Source organism: Aphelocoma coerulescens, chromosome 1, assembly GCF_041296385.1.
Source record: "Aphelocoma coerulescens isolate FSJ_1873_10779 chromosome 1, UR_Acoe_1.0, whole genome shotgun sequence".
NCBI lineage: Eukaryota > Metazoa > Chordata > Aves > Passeriformes > Corvidae > Aphelocoma > Aphelocoma coerulescens.
Genome location: NC_091013.1, coordinates 72,705,012 through 72,726,236, shown reverse-complemented (window position 1 = coordinate 72,726,236; position 21,225 = coordinate 72,705,012). Strand labels below are relative to the sequence as shown.

The 21,225-nt window shown below is 44.0% G+C and overlaps 1 long non-coding RNA gene across 3 annotated transcripts in view; it reads left to right on the top strand.

The window, feature by feature from the left end:
* The window catches only part of LOC138109477 (uncharacterized), a 34,299-nt gene that overhangs the window by 9,560 nt on the left and 3,514 nt on the right, over nt 1–21,225 (top strand). For 2 of the 3 annotated variants that reach the window (XR_011150503.1, XR_011150502.1), the window contains exons 2-3: nt 14,606–14,822; nt 17,812–17,878. This is a non-coding gene — a long non-coding RNA (uncharacterized lncRNA). Of the gene's footprint in view, nt 1–14,605; nt 14,823–15,544; nt 15,716–17,811; nt 17,879–21,225 lie in introns of those variants that run through there. The other variant, XR_011150504.1, reaches the window with a different exon arrangement.

Here is a 21,225-nt window from a genome sequence, read left to right as displayed (position 1 = left end):
AATCTGTATTTGAATAGAACATGGAGAACTTTTTAATCATTTTAAAGCACTTTAGTTGTGCTGGGACATCTTTGCATTCCCAGCAGTTTATGAATTTATTTGGATTCATATGCTAGTGATGCTTACATGGTATCAGACCATAAGTTATTTACATAAATTAAACATGGATGATGGAGCCACAGAAATGAGTCATAACTTTTTCTTTAAAGAACAGCAGGAGGTAATTGTTTTCATAAGGAATTCAGAAACCAGCTCTGCATCAGAACATATAATTGTACTCAGAAATCAAACAGATTATTCCCATATTCTGCTGAGATCAAGTAACCATCAAACACAGATGGCATTAGAAGGACTGAGCAGAATTTATTCGTGCTGTAAAGGCTCATATACATTTATTCTGTTTAAATTTGTAGAAGGGAAATAATTCTGCAAAATATGCTTATAAAAAGTTCTGTAAGTAGTATTGACCACAACACTATCTGAAAAAGTATCTGAAAAAAAAATTTATTAATCTGCAGCTATACAGTGATCCCCTATGTTCAGTGTAGTATAAATTTAGTGTCTGGCCCTAACAAGTAAGGGCCTGAGCATATATAGGGAAACTGAAGTTTCTTGTTTGTCTGCTTACTTACAAGGAAATAGAGCAACAGAGCTGGAATCATATTTTCAAGATGCAAATCTCGTTAATCTGAAACAACATGTTTCAACATGTCTCTGAAAAAGATAAGAGTTCTTGTTAGCTATTTCATGTCTGGTTAAAAATAAAGTGGGAGAAATCACAGTATCTTTTCTGAAATGGCCAAAAAAGGGAAAAAGTTAAAAGCAAGCCTAGAAACCGGGCCAGTTGGTGCTTTATTTAGTGGTTCTTTTTCCATTAGCTCACCCTGCTTTTGTAAACTGTGGACAGGAATGCTGTGTTATAACAGTAGCATTTGCTTTGCTTTTACAGTTCCGTATGCGGATAATGAAAAACAACTGCAATTTGTGAGCTTGATTTATAATTAACTGATGCCCTAGAAGGTAAAGAGTATCTTCTAATTATGTCCAAAAAAGCCCAGTCATGAGCCAAGCAAAGTGATTTATATAAAGTAAATGTATCAAATGTCTATATACATATATATATATATATATATATCTCAAATATATAGAGGCTGTCCCACTGGTTTTTATTTTGTTTTAATTGTATTAATTGTAGATCCTTTGGTGTATTTCTGATAAAATTAAATATTGTATATAATGTAGCATTTCATTGGAGCCAAAGGCTTTGCTCAAGAGGAGCAAAAGGCAGGTTCAAGTTTTCACTCTATCAGCTTCCTATCAAAATTTTTGATCTCTCATTGCTCCAGGCTAGGTATGTGAACCTAGTTTTCCATGTTCCCATGCAGTCTTCCCCAGATGTTCACAAACTGACTGCAGGAGAAACAGAAAAAGCATACAGAATTTCCAAATTTGGATGTATTCAGTGAGATTAAATAATTAGCTTTTGATTGGCAATCAGTATATTTTTGTACAGTGGGCAAAGCTACTGATCTTTTCCTCTCAAACAGATTTTGTCCAAGTGTAGAGCTGGATGATTTTATATGGAAATGCCCTGAGGTTCTTCATACCTTCATTGCCCTCTGCAGGCTGGGTTTTCTAGCTGAACTAAATTTCATTAAGTACACCAAGTACTAATTTTAGTAAATTGTGCCTCAGCAATTAAGCTGAGCTCTGAAAAGAATAGGAATAGAAATAGGAATAGAAATAGGAATAGAAATAGAAATAGAATAATTTCAGTTGGAAGGGACCTACAGCAACCATCCAGTCCAGCTGCCTGACCTCTTCAGGGCTGACCAAAAGTTAAAGAATGTTATTAGGGGCATTATCCAAATGCCTCTTGATCACTGACAAGCTTGGGGCATCAGCCACCTCCCTAGGAAACCTGTTCCAGTGTTTGACCACCCTGTGGTGAGTCAACCCACTCAGCTCAAAGGATGCCCACTCTGAGTTTCTCTGAATATTCAGAGAATATCTCCATGGAAATGTGCTTTGTTTGGGACACAGTTCACTGGGGCAGAAGGGGGACAATATTCCACAGACAGGAGACATCCTTTCAATTATAAAAAGAAAAGCTATTCAGTTTTAACTTGAAGTTTTCCATGAAAACAGTTTCAGTGGAAGATCTTTGGACAAGCCCTAGGTAATAACTGCTCACAAAGTTTGCCAGGAAAAAGGGCAGAACATCACTGTTTATTGACCATATAAGCACTTGTCTTTGTTGAAGACTGTATGGGTTGGAAATATCTGCTGTAGATTGAACAAATGTAGAGTCCTAGGGTGGTGTTAGTTCAGTCACTGGAATGGCATAATGTCATTTGCATAATCACTCCTGTAGCATAACTACTCGATGCCTCTGCGGTTATGGTGGTAGTTTTGTTGAATGCATAAAAGAGGAATTAAAGAACCTGCTTCTCCTCCCTTCTCGGTTCCCAGTTGATAGGAAAAGGGCCCATTATCTGGGGCAGGCACATAGGGATGTGCACTTCAGCAAAGGGTTATGATCTGTGTTCATTATATGCAAATTTGCTGGAGCATTAATCTGCTAGGCATTAACATAATATCACTTGGTGCATGGGAGTAATTCTCATCTGATCTAAAACATTCCTCATGTAAGCAAAACAGTTTGGCTACATAGAGAAATTATGAACTAACCATATCAAAATCAGCAGATATGAGCCAGAGTTGAATGTGACCTGATTATATGTGCAAAACCCCACTGCCTTACAGGCAGTTTATTCACTTAAATAATCAAATTAAACAAGATAGTCCTAAATACATCTTGCTTAACTTGGTTAGTTAAGTAAGCAGCCATCTGGCATGAATGACACAGATTAAGTTCTTCCTTAAATTTTTCTTCTTTTCATTTTTCAACACCAGAATTGTTTTGCACCTTGTGCTTATTTCGTGTTACTTCTCTGCTGGAGTATCTCTACATAGAGATTGGGGGCAGAAGTTAATAGAAATTATTACACAAGTACAAGCTGAACTTACTGTCTCTGCAACTTGATATTAATCAGCTGAAAGGAGTACATTAGCAACCCTATTTATACAATTATTTTAGCCACGGGGGAATCCATTTGTTGCTAGAGGGATACAGCTGAAATCTGTCAGTATTAGAAGGCAAGGAAGTGCAAGTGAAAATCCTAGCAAGTTTAAGTAATCCCATTCCCTCTTTGAAGTCAGAGACCTGATTTCATTGAAAGTATTTTTATCTCATTGAAAAGGAAACACTTTTTGCTAGTCTTTATTAAATAGAAGATGTTTTAGGGTTAACAAAGCATTACTTAAGGTCTGATTCTGTGTGTTAGAACTGCTTTACACATAGGGACTGTCCTACTGACTTTGAAGGCATAAAAGGCTTGAGAAAAGTTATGTATGCAGGAGATTGCTGAAGAGCTGGGACTGCTGAGGGGCTCATTGGCATGTACCTGCAGAAATCTTTGCTTAGAGCTTTGGATAGTCATAGTTACAAGGATTGTACTACAGTGAAATTAGTAAAAGCAAATGATGTTTAATTGAGAAATGTTTTTTACAGTGACCTCATATAGTCTCTTGCTTACAAATGTGTGCTGTGCTCTGCAGTGTCTGGAGAAGAGAGGATCCTCAATTCTGATCCTTGTGTAATCTATGGATAGTATGACCAGCAGTTGATTCCTCTCTCTTGAGGATGCAGGCCTGCAGAGCTTGACCTAGTTCCCAGCACATACACCAGTTCTGACATTTGGGCCTCTAAACATTCACTTCTACCAAACGCTTTCAGATCCCACCCTCTTTTGTTACGTGACTCTGGAAAGACCAGGTGTGAGGGTATTGCTGTGGTGTTCACACCAGCTGTGTCCCGGGCCTGTCAGCTGGATAATGTGCCCATCTGCCAGCTGTATTTTGCTGTGAATGATCTGATTGTTGCCATTCCCCTCCCAACTGCTCCCACTTTGCAGGTGGAGGGCTGTCCATGTGGAAAAGTTGCGGGCAGTGCTGGCAGTTACAGATGTATTTGCACTTACACCACAAGAGTGTGATGGAGAGGAGTTGTTAAAATTCTTTCCCCTTTGTATCCATGTGCAGCATAAGGTGAATTTCTAAAAAAGGGGAAAAAATTGTGAGATGCTTAGGGTGGGCAACTGTGTCTGCTGGCAAGGTGGCTGTTGTGATTTAACCCCAGCTGGCAGTACCACACACCTGCTCACTCACTTCACACACACCCTCTCCCCCTCCCACACACACACACGCTCTTCCCTGTGGGATGGGGAGAGGAATGAGGAAAGAAAAGAAAATAGAACTCGTGGGCTGAGATAAGAACAGTGTAATAATTGAAACAAAATAAAATATAATGATAATGCTAATTCTATTAATAATAGAAAGGAGAGGGAGAGAGGGTGATAAAACCCAAGAAACGCAAGTGATGCACAGCACAATTGCTCACCACCCTCTGGCTGATGCCCAGCCTGTCCCTGAGCTGCAGTCAACCCCACTCCCAGCCAACACTCCCCAGTTAATATACTGGGTGTGATGCTCCATGCTATGGAATAGCCCTTTGGCCTGTTCCGGTCAGCCATCCTGGCCATGCTGTCTCCTGGCTTCTTGTGCAGCTCCTCCCTGGCACAGCATGAGAACTGAGAAGTCCTTGACTTAGGGTAAGCACTACTTAGCAACAACCAAAACATCACCTTGTTATCAACGTTATTCTTGCACTGAATCCGAAACTCAGTGTTGTACCACCTGCTAAGAAAATGAACTCTATCCCAGACTAAACCATGACACTGACTCAATGAGAAGTTAAGATTCCTGGATTAAGTATTTGCCTCCTCTTACCCAAAGACCTTTAAAAGTAATTTCATTTCTCTACACTGCCATTTCCCCCTCACCTGTTACCTTGTTGGGTTAGCCAGCAGGCTCCCCAAAGAGTTTTCACTGTGTTTCACTTGATGTTCATACAGTGACCTTCATCATAGGGATACACAGCTGCCATGGCATCAAAAAAGACTGTCTGTCAACTGAACCACAGTTCCATGACTGCACAGCTGCTCCTGACCTGTGGGACACACAAGGAAAATCTTTTAACACAAACCTCAATGAAAAAGGTTCAAGTCAGCATTGCTGATGGTTCTGTCATGCCAAGATCTTACTGCATTCACCCCTGGCTCACGTCACAGGAGGAGCTGGGCAGATCAAGATAACTCTGTGGGATGTTCAAGTCCTCCCATCCAGCCAGCTTCTTCACACAAGCAAGCAGGAAAATATCCTGAGCAAGAAAAAGACTGAGTAGCACTGCTGTGGTATCAAACATAAATCAGTATTACACAAATTCAGTTTCCTTTTCCTAGGTCAAAACACTTAACATATACACAGAGTTATGTAGGAATGGATAGCTAGAAGATGGTCTTGTTCCTTCTCATTTATCAGCTTCAGAAGATTTCTGCCATGCTGTAAATATATTTTTCCACCTACAGCAAAGATTCCAGTATGGAAGGAAAATAAAATGACAGGTTTATCTCATGCCAATGTTATTCTGAATTTAAATATTAATGTAAATGTAAGAATGAGGTGTCCTTTCCATTATTTAGTTAGAATAACCTTTCCTCCTCCCCACCCTGCACACACACACCCACTAGTGCTGTTAGTTGTAGTAATTAGCTCAATGTGCTAATGACAGTTTCCAGGGAGAACGCTGACAGGACTAATTAATGGGTGAATTTCACTTTAGTAAATGTATGGGCAATTTTCTAAATGCAGATGGCATGGTCCACCCTAACAGGGGCCCAGCCTAGAGCTACTTAATACACCAAGTGTCTGGGGAAAGTGGTTAATTTGTAATATGCTTCAGGATACTGTGTTGGGTTTGCATGGCGAGGTTTTGGTAGTGAGGGCCTACAGGAGTGGTCTATGAGAAGCTGCCAGAAGCTTCTCCAATGTCCATGAGAGCCAATGCCAGCTGGCTCCAAGGCAGACATGCCACTGGCCAAGGCTGATGCCCATCAATGATGGTGGCAGCACCTCTGGGATAACACAGTTAAGAGGGAAAAAAGATGTTGGGCAGAAGTAAATGGCAGCCAGAGAAGAGGAACATCTCTGCAGACACCAAGGCCAGTGAAGAAGGAAGGGTAGAAGGTGCTCCAGGCACCAAAGATTTCCCTTCAGCCTGTGGTGAAGATCATTGTGGAGCTGAGATCCACCTGCAGCCTGTGGAGGACCTCACACCAGAGCAGGTGGCTGCCCCAGAGAAGGCTGTGACCTGTGGGAAGCCTGTACTGGAACAGGTTTGTTGGCAGGAGCTGTGACCCCACTGGGGACCCACGCTGGAGCAGCCTGTTGCTGAAGGATTGCACCCCGTGGAAGGACCAATGCTGGAGCAGTTTGTGAAGAACTGCAGCTTGTGGGAAGGACTCACATTGGAGGAGTTCATGGAAAACTGTCTCCTGTAGGAAGGACCCCACACTGGAGCAGGGGAAGAGTCAGAGGAGTACACCCCCTGAGGAGGAGTCAGCAGCAGAGACACCAAGAATTGACTGCAGCCCCCGTTCCCCAGCTCCCTGAACCACTTGCAGGGAGGAGGTAGAGAACATCAGGAGTAAGGTTAGGCCCAGGAAGAAGAGAGGCATCAGGGGAAGGTGTTTGAAGATTTGTGTTTATTTCCTATTTTCCTACTCTGACTTGGTTGGAGTCAATTTCCCCCCGCCCCAGCTGAGCCTGTTCTGCCCGTGACAGTAACTCGTGAGTGATCTCTGCCTGCCCTTATCTCGACCCATAGGTCTTTTTTTATATTTTCTCTCCCCCTTCCCAGCTGAGAAGGGTGATGACAGAGCAGCTTTGGTGGACACCTGGCATCCAGCCAGGGTCAAACCACCAGATACTGAGTAGCAGAGAAATGATGCTTATACTTGCTTTCCAATGCATTATTCATTTCTCGATAGTATGGAAATGCAATGTCCTTTTTTATGTTCACCTTTTCCAGACCTGTCCATTGAATCATGAGAAAGGAATGAATGTGCAGTGTCATTAGAGCAGTCTCACATGTTTTTCTTGCCAGCTTGCACCTCCCAGTCACAAGGTTTATTTTGTGTCATAAAAGGAGAAGAACAACAGGATGCTCACTTTGGCTATAACAGAAGCTGAGAGTGTGACATACACTAAAACATTTGTTTGCAAGCATCAATCCTGCCCTTGCAGGTCCAAGGAGATTTGGACCCTCCTCCTGATGTTTGCTAGTTCTTATGTTCCAAGCTCCCCTGTAAACATGGTATTTATTGACTTAATTTTGTCATACAAGATTCCAAATCTCCGTATGAGGACAGAAAAGCAATGTTCTTACCTGTCAGATCCCAGCAGAATTCAGGATTTTGCCATTCAGTTTCCTTCTGGCAGGATTAATCAGCAAATGAATAAATGGTGGATTTTTTTCTCTTTTTTACCACGCCCTTCTTATTTACGCACAGATGCAGTTCTGTGAACAAAGATGGTCACACACAAAAGCACCTTCTCTTGCTGAATGCTCAAGACAGCTGCCAGTGTCCCAGGAAGCAGTTGTATGTGAAGAATCAATTCCAGTGAGAGACCTGAGGGCAGAGAACAGTGCTTGACATCTGTGACAGTGACCCTGAAAGGAAGGGGAGGGACACAGGAATGAGTCTTGGGAGAGAGAGGCCCCTGAGAGTGGTCAGGGTGGATGTTTACAGAGGGATGTACTGACAGAGTACGTGGTGTTTCTTCCTTGGTGTACCCTTTTGGCTTTGGAATAGTTGTGTTTGTGTGCATTCATATTCATGTTTGTACTTAAACATCCATTCCTGTTTGTGGCAACGTGTATTTCTATTTTCTCGAGCTAAACATTGCATTTCTTTTTTTTTTTTTTTTAATAGAGTTTGGGTTTTTTAAATGTTATTTATATTTTATCCCTTTTACAACTCATCTGTGCCTTTATCTCATATCTTGTGGCAATTGCCAAATGTAAGTGCTTTTCTGCTCCTTTTAAAACCTGTTCTTTGAGAAGCAGCACATAGCCATTCTCTTTTGTTTTTTCAATGTTATTAATAGTATATTATTAATAATTTATTGATAGCAATTATTAATATCAGTCTTCATTCTTTTTGTAAATTTCAGAGTCCTCATATTTGTAGTCACTTCCCATAAAAGTAATTCCATAGCTTTAATGTCCTTATCTCATCATTTGTCAGCTCTAGCATGTGCTTTTAGGGTAGTGAGACAGAACTGATACAATATCCAGGGTCTGAGTACATCCATACCAGGGCATAATGGTGTTTTCTGTTTTGCTCTCTCTTTGCTTCCTAATAACCCCTGACATCATATTTACCTTCTTGACCACCACTGAGTAATAAGCTGTTATTTCAGAGAGCTGTTCAAAGATCTTTTCTCCACTGATAGTACCTAATTTAGAGCCCATCATGGAGCATCCATAGTTAGGATTGTTTTCCCTCATGCACATTACTTGGCGTTTTTCAGTGTTGGATTTCATCTTCTGTTTTATCCTCAAAGTCACTGCACAGCATAAAATCCATCTGCAGCTCTTCATACCCAGTTGTCATTGTTATTCCCAGGCAATTTTGCAACATCAGCAAACTTTGTCACCTCACTATTCACCCCTTGTCCAAATCACTTATGAAAATCTTGGCCAGCACAGCTCCCCGGTGGCTATCTCCTTCATTGTGAAAAACTGTCTCATCTTTTTCACCTTTTGTTTCACATCTTTTAACCACTTTAGATTAGTCATTAGTCCTCATAGGAGGATCTTTCATGACAGCCCCACTTCTGTAAGATTCTCCATGAGGGACCTGAGTGGGAGATTTTTGAGAAAATAAGAAAAAAAAAGTAACAGCACAAAGTTCCTTGTGCCCAGAGGGAAAAGTACTTATGAAGGTGGGTGAAATAAAGCTCCAACTGGCCTTGTTGTACCTGAGGTAAGATAAAAGCAAGTGGGAAATGAAATATCTACGGCAACTCTTTGGATGAAAAGATTCTCCATGCAGGCAGGATGTTCTCCCAGGTAGCCAGAAAGTCTCATTCCTTGCAGAGCTTCAGACTCTGGCTGAAGAAAGCCCTAAGATATACATTTCAAATCCTACTTTTCAGCAGTCAGTGCAAAGTCCACAGACTCCCTCCACAGCAGTTGCAACTCTGAATGTTTCATTTGTCAAGTTCTCCTGTAAATGTCCTGACCCAAGATAGCATTGGCCTAACCTGTGATGGTCCCCATGAGCAACCCAAATCATATCTTTGAGCAGCACCTACATAATAATTCATTTCATGTCCCTCATTTTAGATAGGAAATTATCTTTCTCCCAGTCAAATCTGATATTAATTGTCATTTATTACCACAAATTATTGCAATTAGGGATGGCTTGCTATTAATGGGCTGTAAAAAAGTGAATTGCTGTTTAATTCAAGCTGCCATTTCATGATTTAGTCATGACTTGCTTGTGTCCTTCAGGCCAGTGGTAAAGGTGCTGTGCAAAATGCTCTGTCTGGAGACTGCAGTGAGCTCCCCAGGTGGGACTGAGGCTCTGGGGTGCAGTTCATCACCCTGGTACACCTGGTAGTGGAGAAAGGGATTTATTTCTTAACTGAAAGGACACAGCAGTGTGAGCAGATAGGCCCACTGAGGAAAGAGCATCATCTCTTCTCTCATTCTCCATGGACTGCAAGGACACAGCTGCCTCACCATGGTCTGCACCACAGGCTGCAGAGGAATCTCAGTGCTGGCACCTGGAGCACCTCCTCTCCCTCTTTCTTCACTGACCTTGGTATCAGCAGAGCTGTTTCTTTCATATATTCTCACTCCTCTCTCCTCTGGCTGCAATTGCTTCTGCAAAATAACTTATTTTCCTTCTTAAATATGTTATCACAGAGGCATTACTACTGTGTTTGATGGGCTCAGCCCTGGTAAGCACCAGGTCCGTCTTGGAGCTGGCAAGATCTATTTATTAAGCCCTATTTATTATATTAATTTCTCTATTAAGCCTTATTATTTATAGGGCTTGATTGTTGAGATAAAGTTCATAGAGCACAATATCACAAAACAATTTACATTCCATGTTTATCTCTTCAGTCCCTGTCATGAAGTGTGACAATGTACATCCCCTGCTTCCTTTGTTTTTGTCACACCAGTCTTAAAAGAAACACGGACTCCTTTAAGAAGCCTTACATCATTAGCCATTCAGCAGATTGCACTTGCTAAGCTTAAAGGGGTGTGGGGGTGTTGAAGAATGTTGTGATTATTGTTGTGAAGTCTTTTGTGGACCCACACATCCCACTTTGGTCCTGACTTGGAGTGCTCAATGGTGTTACTCTATGAAGCAGTCTCAGCAGCTGCTGTAAATTGCATTTCCCCGGTTCCAGCCCATGCTATGTCACACCACCCATTGAATTGAGTGGGAAACTTACGTCTGTGCTGGGAATCGTGACTGAAAAACTGATCCCGTTTAAAAATAAACATTTTGCGGGGTTTTTTTTAGAGATGAGGCCAAAAGCACCAACTCGATTCACAATGTGGCTGCAAAATGGTTGCTCCAGACCCACGATATAACAGGGTACCAGGTGGGCAAAGGAATGTGCTGCAGGAGCGAGGGAGCAGAGATGCTTTGCTGCTCTCCACAAAGCCACAGCCTCATGTAGAGACAGCTCTCCATCAGCCACTGCTCTCCTCTCCTTTCCCTGCCCTTTCATGCCCACCCACCATGCTACCACCTGTGCTGTACTGGCACAAGCAGCTTCATGACTGCTGAGCCAAACAGCTGAGAAATGACTTTGCAAAAAGGTGGGTTATTTGTCATCCAAGTAAATACAGGGATCCTGTTCACCCTGTGTTGCACAAGTGACCGTGCTGGCACAGTTGGTGGGCAGCCTAGAAGCAGAAGCAAATGCTGAAGATGGATTTAGGGGGAAATATGGATTGACTGTCTTGTTAGTGGCAATGTAGAAATGTACACAATACAAGTACATTTTGAGATGTGTACAGCCCAGGAAACATATTCTGTGCTTTCCATGTTTCCAAGGTCCTAACCACATCTCACATGGAGACACCAGGATCCCCCACGCAGTGCTGGTATCAGGAATGTTTGGGATTTTGATACTGTCAGGTATCCCTATGGCCCCATCCCTGCTCTGGAGACCAAACACAGGCAGAGTGTCAGCAGCTGCTCCTGATGCCTGAGAGTCTTTGTGCACAGGTACTTGTGTCCCACAGCTGCTGTGTGATAAAGTGCTTTGTTCAAACACCACAGTGGCACACTGATGTGCTCATGCCAATGCCTTTCCCTCTGCTCTTAGCAGGTTTCCATGCCAGCTTTCTGTGTGTGTGCACCTTTCCTCTCCTCAGCGTGGCCAGAATAGGTTGGTGCTCCAGCCCTCCCCATGAGCTCAGGCACACACACAGATAAGCTGTGGAAGCTGACAGCTTGTGGGTGCTCCTGAGCCCTCTGTCTTGGCAAGGTGTCTGTACCCTGCGTGCCAGCAGAGCTCTGCAGGGATAGGGACAGCAGGTCCCTCCTGCAGCCCTGAAGCAGGCAGGTCAGGGTCCCCTCAGCCATGGCAGGAGCTGCTCGTCTCCCCACAGGCAGGTACATCAGAAACCTGTTTCTCTAGACAGCTTTGGTGCCAGTTCCTTTCCTTAACTTGCTGAAGTAAGTCATATAATCCCCATGTCACCCAACACTGCTCCGAAACTCTCTTGGACCAAATAATTTTTCAGTTTAAAGTAGTTTGTTCCAAGATGGCTATAAATCACACAGACTGAGTGTGTTGTCCCCCAAATCCCTCTCAGGCCAAGATCACCCAGGTGGGTCCTTCTGAGAGCATTCCCAGCCCTGAGGGCAGCAGACCCCAGTGGCTTCTAATGTGGGTGAAGTGCTGGGACATCCCAGGAACAGCTTGGCCATCAAAGGCACAGAAGCTCCTGATGGTAACAGGGCACTGGAGAGAGGCTTGGACAGCTCGTCACTGCCTGTATGCAGAGGGTGTAAAGGAAGAGGCTATCCACTGTCATCCTTTGGCCATGAAATACACTCCATGGCAAAGCCTCTCCAAGGTCACCTACTCACAGGGGCAGTAAATGTGGGCTGCAGCCTCTGGACCCACCTCTGCAGCCTTCTCAGGAGGCTTCTCTGGAGGGAGCAGGAAGCATTGCTGGGATTAAAAAGCTCCATCAGTGGAGGGACAGTAATTACTGCCAGGTGACCCGTTCATCTAGGGGGAAACAGTGTTCACTAGCTGTAATTTGTAGTTGGTTCCATGGAAGGGAACACACTTTCGTCCATCTTCAGAATGGAATGGTGATTAATTTTTCCTGGGGGAAGGAGAGATGCTTTAAAGACAATTAAGGAGACTACAGCTTTTCCTCTAATACAGCCTGGCACACCCTGTACTATGGAACATTTTCCTGCAAAAAGAGGCTGAGTCTCTGCATCCAGCCTGGAGAAGGATGTAATAAGCAGCTATTAGCATCATGTCTGCAGGTTGCTGAGCACCGCAGTGAGCTGGTTGTCAGCTCTGCACCAGGTTCCTGCTGCCTGCGCTCTTTGAATGGAAACGTCCTTGAAAATCCATCTGTTTCTTAAAATGGAGAGCTCTGGTGAAATTCACCTGACAGTAACTATACAGTAGGATCAGTTTGATGCTGTTTGGTTTGTGAGTACACTTCTATATTGTCTCTGTGGTCACAAAGTTCCATTTTCAGTCAGCTGCACTTTGATGACTTTGGATTTTACTTCACTGCTGCTTAAATTACCGTGCTAGCCCATGCCTTGGAGTGGCTTGTGCCAGGCTGCCTGCAGACTTTGACCACCATCTCATTGCCTTGATCTTGGCTTGCTTGTGTCAGCTATAAGCAGAGGGAAAGAAAAAATACTTGGGGTAGTGGGAGGAGGAGATTTCTTCATGACTACCCGGGTTGTGCTTCTGAGGTGTAGAGGGAAAGATTAAATGCAAACTCAGAAAAGTCCAGAAAAACATAAACCAGTGACCACATGGTTTTCTGGGTTATTCAGGCTGGATCTATTGCAAAGCATCAGCTTGGTGGGTAGGAAATCTGCTGGTAATTTTCTGCACTGTATGTCATGGCAGAGGGACTTGCCAGGTGAACTGGGACTTTCTGGATATTGCACAAGCAAGTGCAGGGGCACGAGGGAAGAGCCAGCCATGGTGATACTGCTGTCCTGTGTCTCCTGCTAAAGCATGGAAAAATGAGAAAAGCTCTGTTCTATCTTTCTCTGTATCCTCACAGGTGCTCCTGCAGCTTTTCCCATTGTCCGTCTGTGTCCCTTTCCTTAACACATATACACAGATAAAGAATATTCGCTTCCCTACTTGGGTCTGTTGCTGCAGACAAAGTGTTAATTTTTATTACTATTGCATAAAGAAAATGCTGAGCAGCCTCCACGGGGAGAGAGCAGCCCCAGGCGCCTGGCAGCGCAGCTGAGGTGCGAGACGTGGGGCTGGTCGCCCGTCGGGCATCTGACGCTTTCTGGCTGGGGCTGCGGCTCTGCACCGACGGCAGGCGCAGCGTCCGCGGCTGCCAAAGCCGAGCTGACCTCCAGCTGCCTTTAGCGGGGATAAAGAGACGAGAGAGGGTGTCTGTGGGGTTGCATCGGTTTGTAGTGGAACAAGGGGAGTTGGTATTTAAGCACGTAACTAGTTCCTGTGGTAAATCTCTCCCTTCCTGCCTGTCCACAATCCTGTGCTTGCAGAGGACCACACACAAAAAAAATCCTGTTTTCTCAGAAACTTCCCAGGGTGTATTTTATTTACAGAGATGAAATTCTGGAAAAATCAGCAAATGTGCTAATGCTGTGGTATTTCCATCCCAGTCCTTTCTGGTGTGTATTTTCAGTGAGTGCCCAGGTGAGCTCCTTGCTGACCCAGCTCTTCAGCCTGCAGATCCTTCTCGTCAACCCACAGTGTTTAAGGGCAGAACGGAACCTCAAATCTCTTGGGCAGACTGCCTGCCTATCACAGGCTATTACATTTCATTTGCTCACCTCTGTCTGGAGCTCAGTTACTTGTGTGGGAATACAGGCATCCAACCTTGAGCTGGCAAGAGGTATTGCCTTTGGCACTGAGAGTTAATGGTTAAGCACCCTGGCTGGTGGAGGTTTGCACTCCACTTCCAGGCTGAATTTGTGTGGCTGCAGCTTCATTCCTCAGTATTTGCTATGATTTCCTCCTCTATAGCTGTTCCTTTGCGACCCCTATTCTCCCCCTGAGCAAAAGTTCATACAAATTGTAGCAAGGTCAGCTCTCACTATCCTTTATAAGCACTTCAGGTTTTCTCCAAGTGTTGAAATGTTTAGGATGTTTTTTTACTGTAACTTCTTAAATATTGAACAGCTTCCAGAATTGCAGAGCCGGGAGTGGATAAAGTGCTAAGGTGATCAATGTGCACAGTTAAAATACCCCTTTCAGTTCCTTTGTGTATGCAGAGACCGTTTAGGCACCCAAAGGACGTTTTCCTGCTTTTTCCCTGGACACCTCATCCCTCCTTGGACATAGTCTTGCTGTCCTGCTCCCTTCCCTACTGCTCTGCATCTCGTTCCAGACTTCAAAAGACTTTTCCTTGTAGGGCTTGGCAGACTGAGAAGTCCAGCGTGGCTGTCCTGTGCCTTCCAGCTACTCCTGAGCCACTTGGGAAGGTGCTGCTCTCCTGGTCACCAAGGAGACTGCCAGTCCCTGCTGTCTCCTGTCGAAGCCACCCCATCCTGCACACGACCGCTGAGTGTTCTGGTGCTGCTGACAGCTGCTGGATGAGGAACCAGCAGCCAGGTCATCACCCCTTTCAGGTGTCGAATTTTAATTCCTTTTAGCATCTTTTTGAGGTGGAGCAAGGCAAGTATCTGTCCAGGTAGAGAAAAATGCAGGACAAAGCACAAGGGCCAAAGACTGTAACAAGACAGAAACCGAAGTGAAGGTCCCAGGGGCTCAGGCATCCATCTGAGTGACTGAACTCACTGAGCCCCTGCTGTATGATGGCTGCCAGGCTCCAGCTGCTCCTGGGAGAGCTTTAGGAAGGTTTTAAGCACTTTTTTGAAGCACTCACTTAGGCAGTTACTGTAAAAAAAAAAAAACATTAGAAAATATCCTGTTGCAGGAGCTCCCAGGACCTTTTTGCATGCCCACACAACCTGAGCATGTCCAGCCTTCGGAAGCAGCTGTGAGCAGGGTGGATGGTTCAGCCTTCCCTAAATCGATGGATGCATAGTCCATCACAGGGACATAGAGCCAAATTTGCAAATAGATCCAGCTTCTGTTAAATCCAGTGCAAAACTGGTCATATAAACCAAAGGTAGATTTCAGCTGGAGTCTCTTTATTCTGTAATAAATTCCTAAATGGACTGTCAGATTTGATATTCTCTCATAAACATCTAATTAAGGAAAAAGAAAAGCTCTGCTTCATAAAATCCCTGACTGATAGTACTAATAAAATGTCATAAATAACAATAAACGTTGTGATAATGCTTTTATAGACTAATTACCTTTCATTATCATTAGCACAGAACTGATAAGCACCCAAACTAAGATATCTTGGTGTCACAGTGGTGTTGCCAGATGCAGGACCTGGAATGGCCCGGCTCAACCCCTCGCTGTGTTTGAAGCAAGAAGGAGGCTCCTGGCCCAACTTGCACGTCCCCAAGCAGGGAGGAAGGCAGAGTTTTGCTTTGCTGTTCCCCAGCAGGTATCACACCAGGGAGCAATCCCTGCAACTCACACTGGCCCCACAACCCAGCTGTACAGGGGCTTCAAAGTTGGAGATGGTTCCCTGGAAATTATGTGAAAATATGCAAATTATTTCATTATGTTGCTGGCATGAAATGGCACACACAGAGCAGATAAAAGCTTGGCAGCTACAGAAATGGGAAAAGTGAAAAGGAGTTCAAAGAGGGATGCTAAGCTTCCTCATCCTATTTTTGCCCTCTGTGTGAGCAAATGGGGTGAGGAAAAAGACTCAAGGCTGGCCAGGGAAAGCATGACATCTCCACCTAGCATTCCATGGCTACCTCCACTGTGCTTGGTTAATGCAGCTGAACATGGATACTTTGGCTGGAATGTGTTCATGTGCCAAGTGGCATCTGTGCTGTGTTTGCAGTACATATGGATCCTTCCTCGCCTTGTCCAGGAAATCCCTAAGTGGTGGAGTGTTTTCCTTATCCTCCAAAGCAGAAAGACAAGACTGGCACTAATAAAATATGTTCTTTTTGCAGAATTCTTTGTCCAGCACAGTGGACAAAGCGGTGCTGGAAGTTTGAAGGGATGGGGCGGTGCATGTGAAACACCTGGAGTTACAACCTCGAGGAAGTGTTGAGAGAATACACATAAATCTTCCCAGGACATTCATTTTTTCCACCCTGGCTGGTGTCACACTGGCTGTTGGTCAGCTGGCTACTTTGGTCCCACCTCAGGGCTGCCAGCACTGACCTGGCATTGCTCTCACCCTGAGCTTCACAGCTGACCCGGGAGCCAGCCTGCTCCAGCATCCTAACCCCGGCTGGTTTCTCTTGGCAGTGTCCAGCCTCATGCTTGGAGCCTCAGCAATTAGATCATTTAATAACCATCTCAATTTGAGCTGGTTTGTGTAAAGCATTTTACCTGGCTTTATTTCTCGCATTGCTTTGTATTTCTTCAAACTCCAACCCCGCAAATCGATGCGGTGCCACTATTGTTGCCTCTAAAATGTTTACTCCTGGCTCTCTTTAGGACCTAAAAGGCTGAAAACTGCATCATAATTGTCCAATTAGTCCTAATGCTGTGTAGTGTTGACTGTTTAGTTACCATATATTGTGTACAGAACTAATTGTGGTGAAAGTAAATGAATGTGAAGGAAACAAACAAGCTACTAGAAAATAATTACTTGGAGTGTTTCTTTTTAGTACCTGTACAGCAGATTTCATTATAGTCAACAGCTTCTAAAGCTGCTTGAAATAGCGGTATTTGTCATTTTCATAGAAACTTGATAATGACATTAATTTATCTTAATGGTCTGTTCTATTGTTATAAATAGTAAAATTAGCTTAAATTGTCTTGCTTTTGCTGGTTTTGGATGGCTCCAAAGGGCCCCACAACAGCAGATGAGTAGATAATTTGGTGTGCTTGACAGATTTCCAATAATTTGTTATGTGGAACATGAGGTAATGCTAGTACCATTAATGTTCATTTTCCTCTAAATTCATTACTGCCCTTTTCCCTTTTATCTTTTTTAATGTCTGGGCCATTTTTCTATATTTCAAGTGGAGCTACAAAGCCTATTCATATTCAGCTATAGTAGCTATTAACATTCTGCACATAGAGAACATCATGTAGGAAAACAACTCTTTATGAAATGATGAGGCTGGTGGCTATTTATGCTGAAAAGTAGGCAAAATGGGTTGTTTGCTGGTATTAGGGATTGGCTGTAATTAAGTCAAATGTAATTTTAAAGAAATTTAAATGTTTTCATTTTTATAGCCAAGGTAAAACACAATTCAGGGAAATTCTAAGATGGTGTAAATGCATTAATAAAAACTATTTTCCCAGTTTTCTACCCCTCCTGATTAAACTTCACCGAGGATTTTATGCATAGCTAGTTATTTGCACAATATTTTCTACCCAATTTAAACCTAATTAGTCTTGGGAAAGTATTAAAATTAATGGTACTTTTATGTAGGTTTGCTGACATGATAATGATCTGAACAAACATAAGAGCTTTCCATCAGGGAAGAATAATTTTGCCTCCTGCTCCTTTTCTTTCTTTCTACCTTTGTCTCTAAACAACATCAGTATCCTCTTCCCCTCCAGGTGCAGAGCCATGGAAGGGGAGGAAGGGATGAGGTTTTGCTGTCTGTATCTCACCGGTGCATCCACAGTGTGTATGAAAATCCAAACAGGAGTGAGACATGAGGCTGGCTGCCATGGGGTGACTATGGAGGGATGCCTGGCACCATGGCCACCTCCCCATCATGTGGCAGGGAGCAGGGGCAGGCCAGGAGGGGAGGGAGTGCTCTGGGGGAGAGGATGATGCCCCAGTGCTGCCTCCCTTCTGAGCACTGGTGGTGATGACCCCCTGTCCAGCCAGGTCGGAGGAGGATGATCCTTTCTGCTGTAAAGTGCTCAGTGATCTGTGGATCTTGGCAGGCTTCCATGAAAGCGTATTTTCATGACATTTCAAACACAAAGTGCTCCTGATGATGGAAGTATTTTTGAAAAGCTCAGTTGTCTTTCAGGAAAAGCTTGATTGGGAACATTCTTAATTTCTGTATTATTTTTGGATTTCATTGGATCACAGAGGGTTTGAGGTGGGAAAGGACCTCTGAAGGTCATTTAGTCCAGCACCCTAAGCCAGTTCTCTAGGACCATATCCAGCCAGCTTCTGAATATCTTCAAGGTGGGAGTTGACATTTCTTCAGTTTAGGTGTAGCAGGCAACACGTGGCTCTGAGAAACCATGAATTACCATGAGAGTCAAACCAATGCATTATTTTTGTGTTTAAAATCAGCCACTGCTTATGCCTGATGTAAATGTCTGCCCTCTAAACCTACATCACAGCACTGCTGCTTGGTTGTGACGCTGTCATGATGGGCCCCCCTCACCTGGGTTTAGGGCTCAGCTAACCCCCGCATCCATCGGTCAGAGGGCAAGCTTGCCTGGCTGCTCTCAAAGCAGCCCTTCTCAGAGGTTTTAATTCTGACTAACTTGGACAACTCCTCCTGTCTGTGGTAGGATTCCTCTCACCGAGCTTTAGACACTGTTGTGTAAAAGTTGGTACACTGGCTGCTTTGCTCATCCCCCCTCCCTTTCAGGAGAGGGGAGAAGAAAAGCTATGCCCACACTGTGAGTCATCTGATTTGTTTTAGACAACTACACTAGGATGAGGCAAAGAGCACCTGAAAGTGCCAATTTCTCTCCATTAAGGAGAAAGGGAGCTCAGGCTCCCTGGTATAAACTTCAGGTGTCAACATGACAGATACCTGTGCCTGGGCAAAGCATCTCTTTCCTCGTGCCTCGCTCCCAGACTGTGGGTGGGAGAAGTGCTCATCTGGTGCAATTCTTCTCCGTCACGAAGGTCCCGGGTAGCCCAAAGATTGCACAGCTGGGTTTTACACCGAGCTATGGAAGTGCAACATAATTACACAATAGCAAGGTTTTCCAGACTTCCAAGGCTTATGTATCTTTCCAAGCTTGGGCTGACACTTACGTGCAGTTTCCCTATAGGTCTATTTTGCTCTTCCTGTTTTGTAATATGAGTTTTAATTTATATTTTTTTAAAAATGTGCTTATCTTATTTTTAAATTTTGGGGATGTTGCTGTGCATGCTGAATGTTAAGAAAATCCTTTTTTTTTTTTTGTCTGTCACTGCTTCAGTACTGAGAAATGTATTGACTTGACTGAGCATTTATAATTAAAATATCTGCTACTCGAATCTTTCGAAGACTCACCGAGTGACAGTCAGACATACCTGGCTGAAGCTGGAATTGGCACATTTTGTCTGTTGTTTGCAAGTGCTTGTCACAACGTGCCAGGTTTGCTCCTTGCTCCCTGCTTAGCTTTTATGTGTTCGACAATGAAAAATCACGCTAAACAAAGGGGAAATTTGCATCACAAAGATGCATCTCTGCGCTCAGCCTTCCACCTCGAGATAAAGTAGATAGGTTTCCCATTTCAGCATCAAAACCCATAGGATTGGTAATCAAACACTCTCAAGCCCAGGTGAGCATCTCCTGCGACTGGGAGACAGGGAGAGACCAACACAGCATCTGAAGGGTACGGCTGACAAGGCATTTACCCTGAACCAAGGAAGATATCCATCTACCTGCTCATTTGGAAAATATCAACTGAAGGATGAGCCCAAGCCCCACCTCTCATTCACTCTGACTGACTTTACCTGGAGTCTCTGAGAGGGAGCTGTGACTGGTGCTCAGGAAGACCCTGCCAGCCTGGAGCAGCTGATGGCCACCACAATGCCACCAGCACTGGGCAGTGTCATGACTGTGAGGCCAGTCATCAGAGTGGCTCTGAGCAGGGGACTGGCAGCATTGACACTAAAACCTCCTCTTTCAAGACTTTAGAACATGTGTGTAAATGTTGATTTGCTTTGGAGCTCCGTACAGAGGATTTTGTTTGGGGAGCGAGTTTTTCGTGTAATTGTATCTCCAAGAACAGGCATCTGAGTGCCCCAGCCATGAGCACCAGCAATAGCTGAGGAGGTGTGGCTTCTTGTGCTGGCAGAGCACGAATTAAGGCACAGTCATCACAGAGACCTCCCGTTGATAATCCAGGTGCAGAGTAGTTGTGTGGCACATGATGCCTTTTCCTGGTCTTAAAATCAAGAGTCAAACACGGTTAGAAGGGAAGCAGGGATTTTACCTTGGTATTTATTTTAAGGATCCTTGGGTGCACTTACATCCAGGTCGAATACACCTCGATGCACACCACAATGCACACCCCCAAAAGATCTGGTATAACACTATAGGTCTCAATAATTAGCATAACTATCAAAAATTCCCCAATGAGAGGCTCAAGTGAGCCCCCCTCTCCAAGGAACCTTCCCCTGGATGGTTCTATCTTAGTTTACAGAATGTGTTCTGGAGAGGACCTTGAGGTCTGGGGCACACTAACTCGTACCTACAAAGCTTCTAAAATGTTTAGTCTCCTAGCTGAACAAACAAGTCCAAGAGTGTAGGCAAAAAGCACTAGGAATACAGAAGTTGTAAAAAGGTATAACAGGGGTATAAAAGAAAAGGCAAAAAATCATCATGGCATCAACACGTACACACAAAGACGTGGATGTAGCTGATCTGTTTGCTATCAGAATTAACCAATCATAGCAATAAAGGAAGGATTTTCTAAAAGCAGACAAACACGTCAGACCTCATTAGATTAGGCAAGATTTCCTCTGCCTCACGGAAGATGGGATTGCAGCAGCAGCAGCTGCCAAAAGATGTTTCTGTGCTGCTTCTCAATTGACTCCACTCCTGATGAAAAACCCCTCCCTGTGCCTTCCTTGCCAACAAAAATAATGAGACACAGACATAAAATCAAATAAGTGTAGACAGAAGCATTGCTGCTGGATGCCTTCAAAGCCTGTCCTGGGGTTGAACCACCTGTCCCAGCTGTACTCGCAGCAGCAGTTCTGGTCCAGGCTGGTGGGGTCAGACCTTCCCAGGTCTTGGTCCTTTGGAAAAGGTAGGCTGTACAAATAGTGAGGGAAAGGTG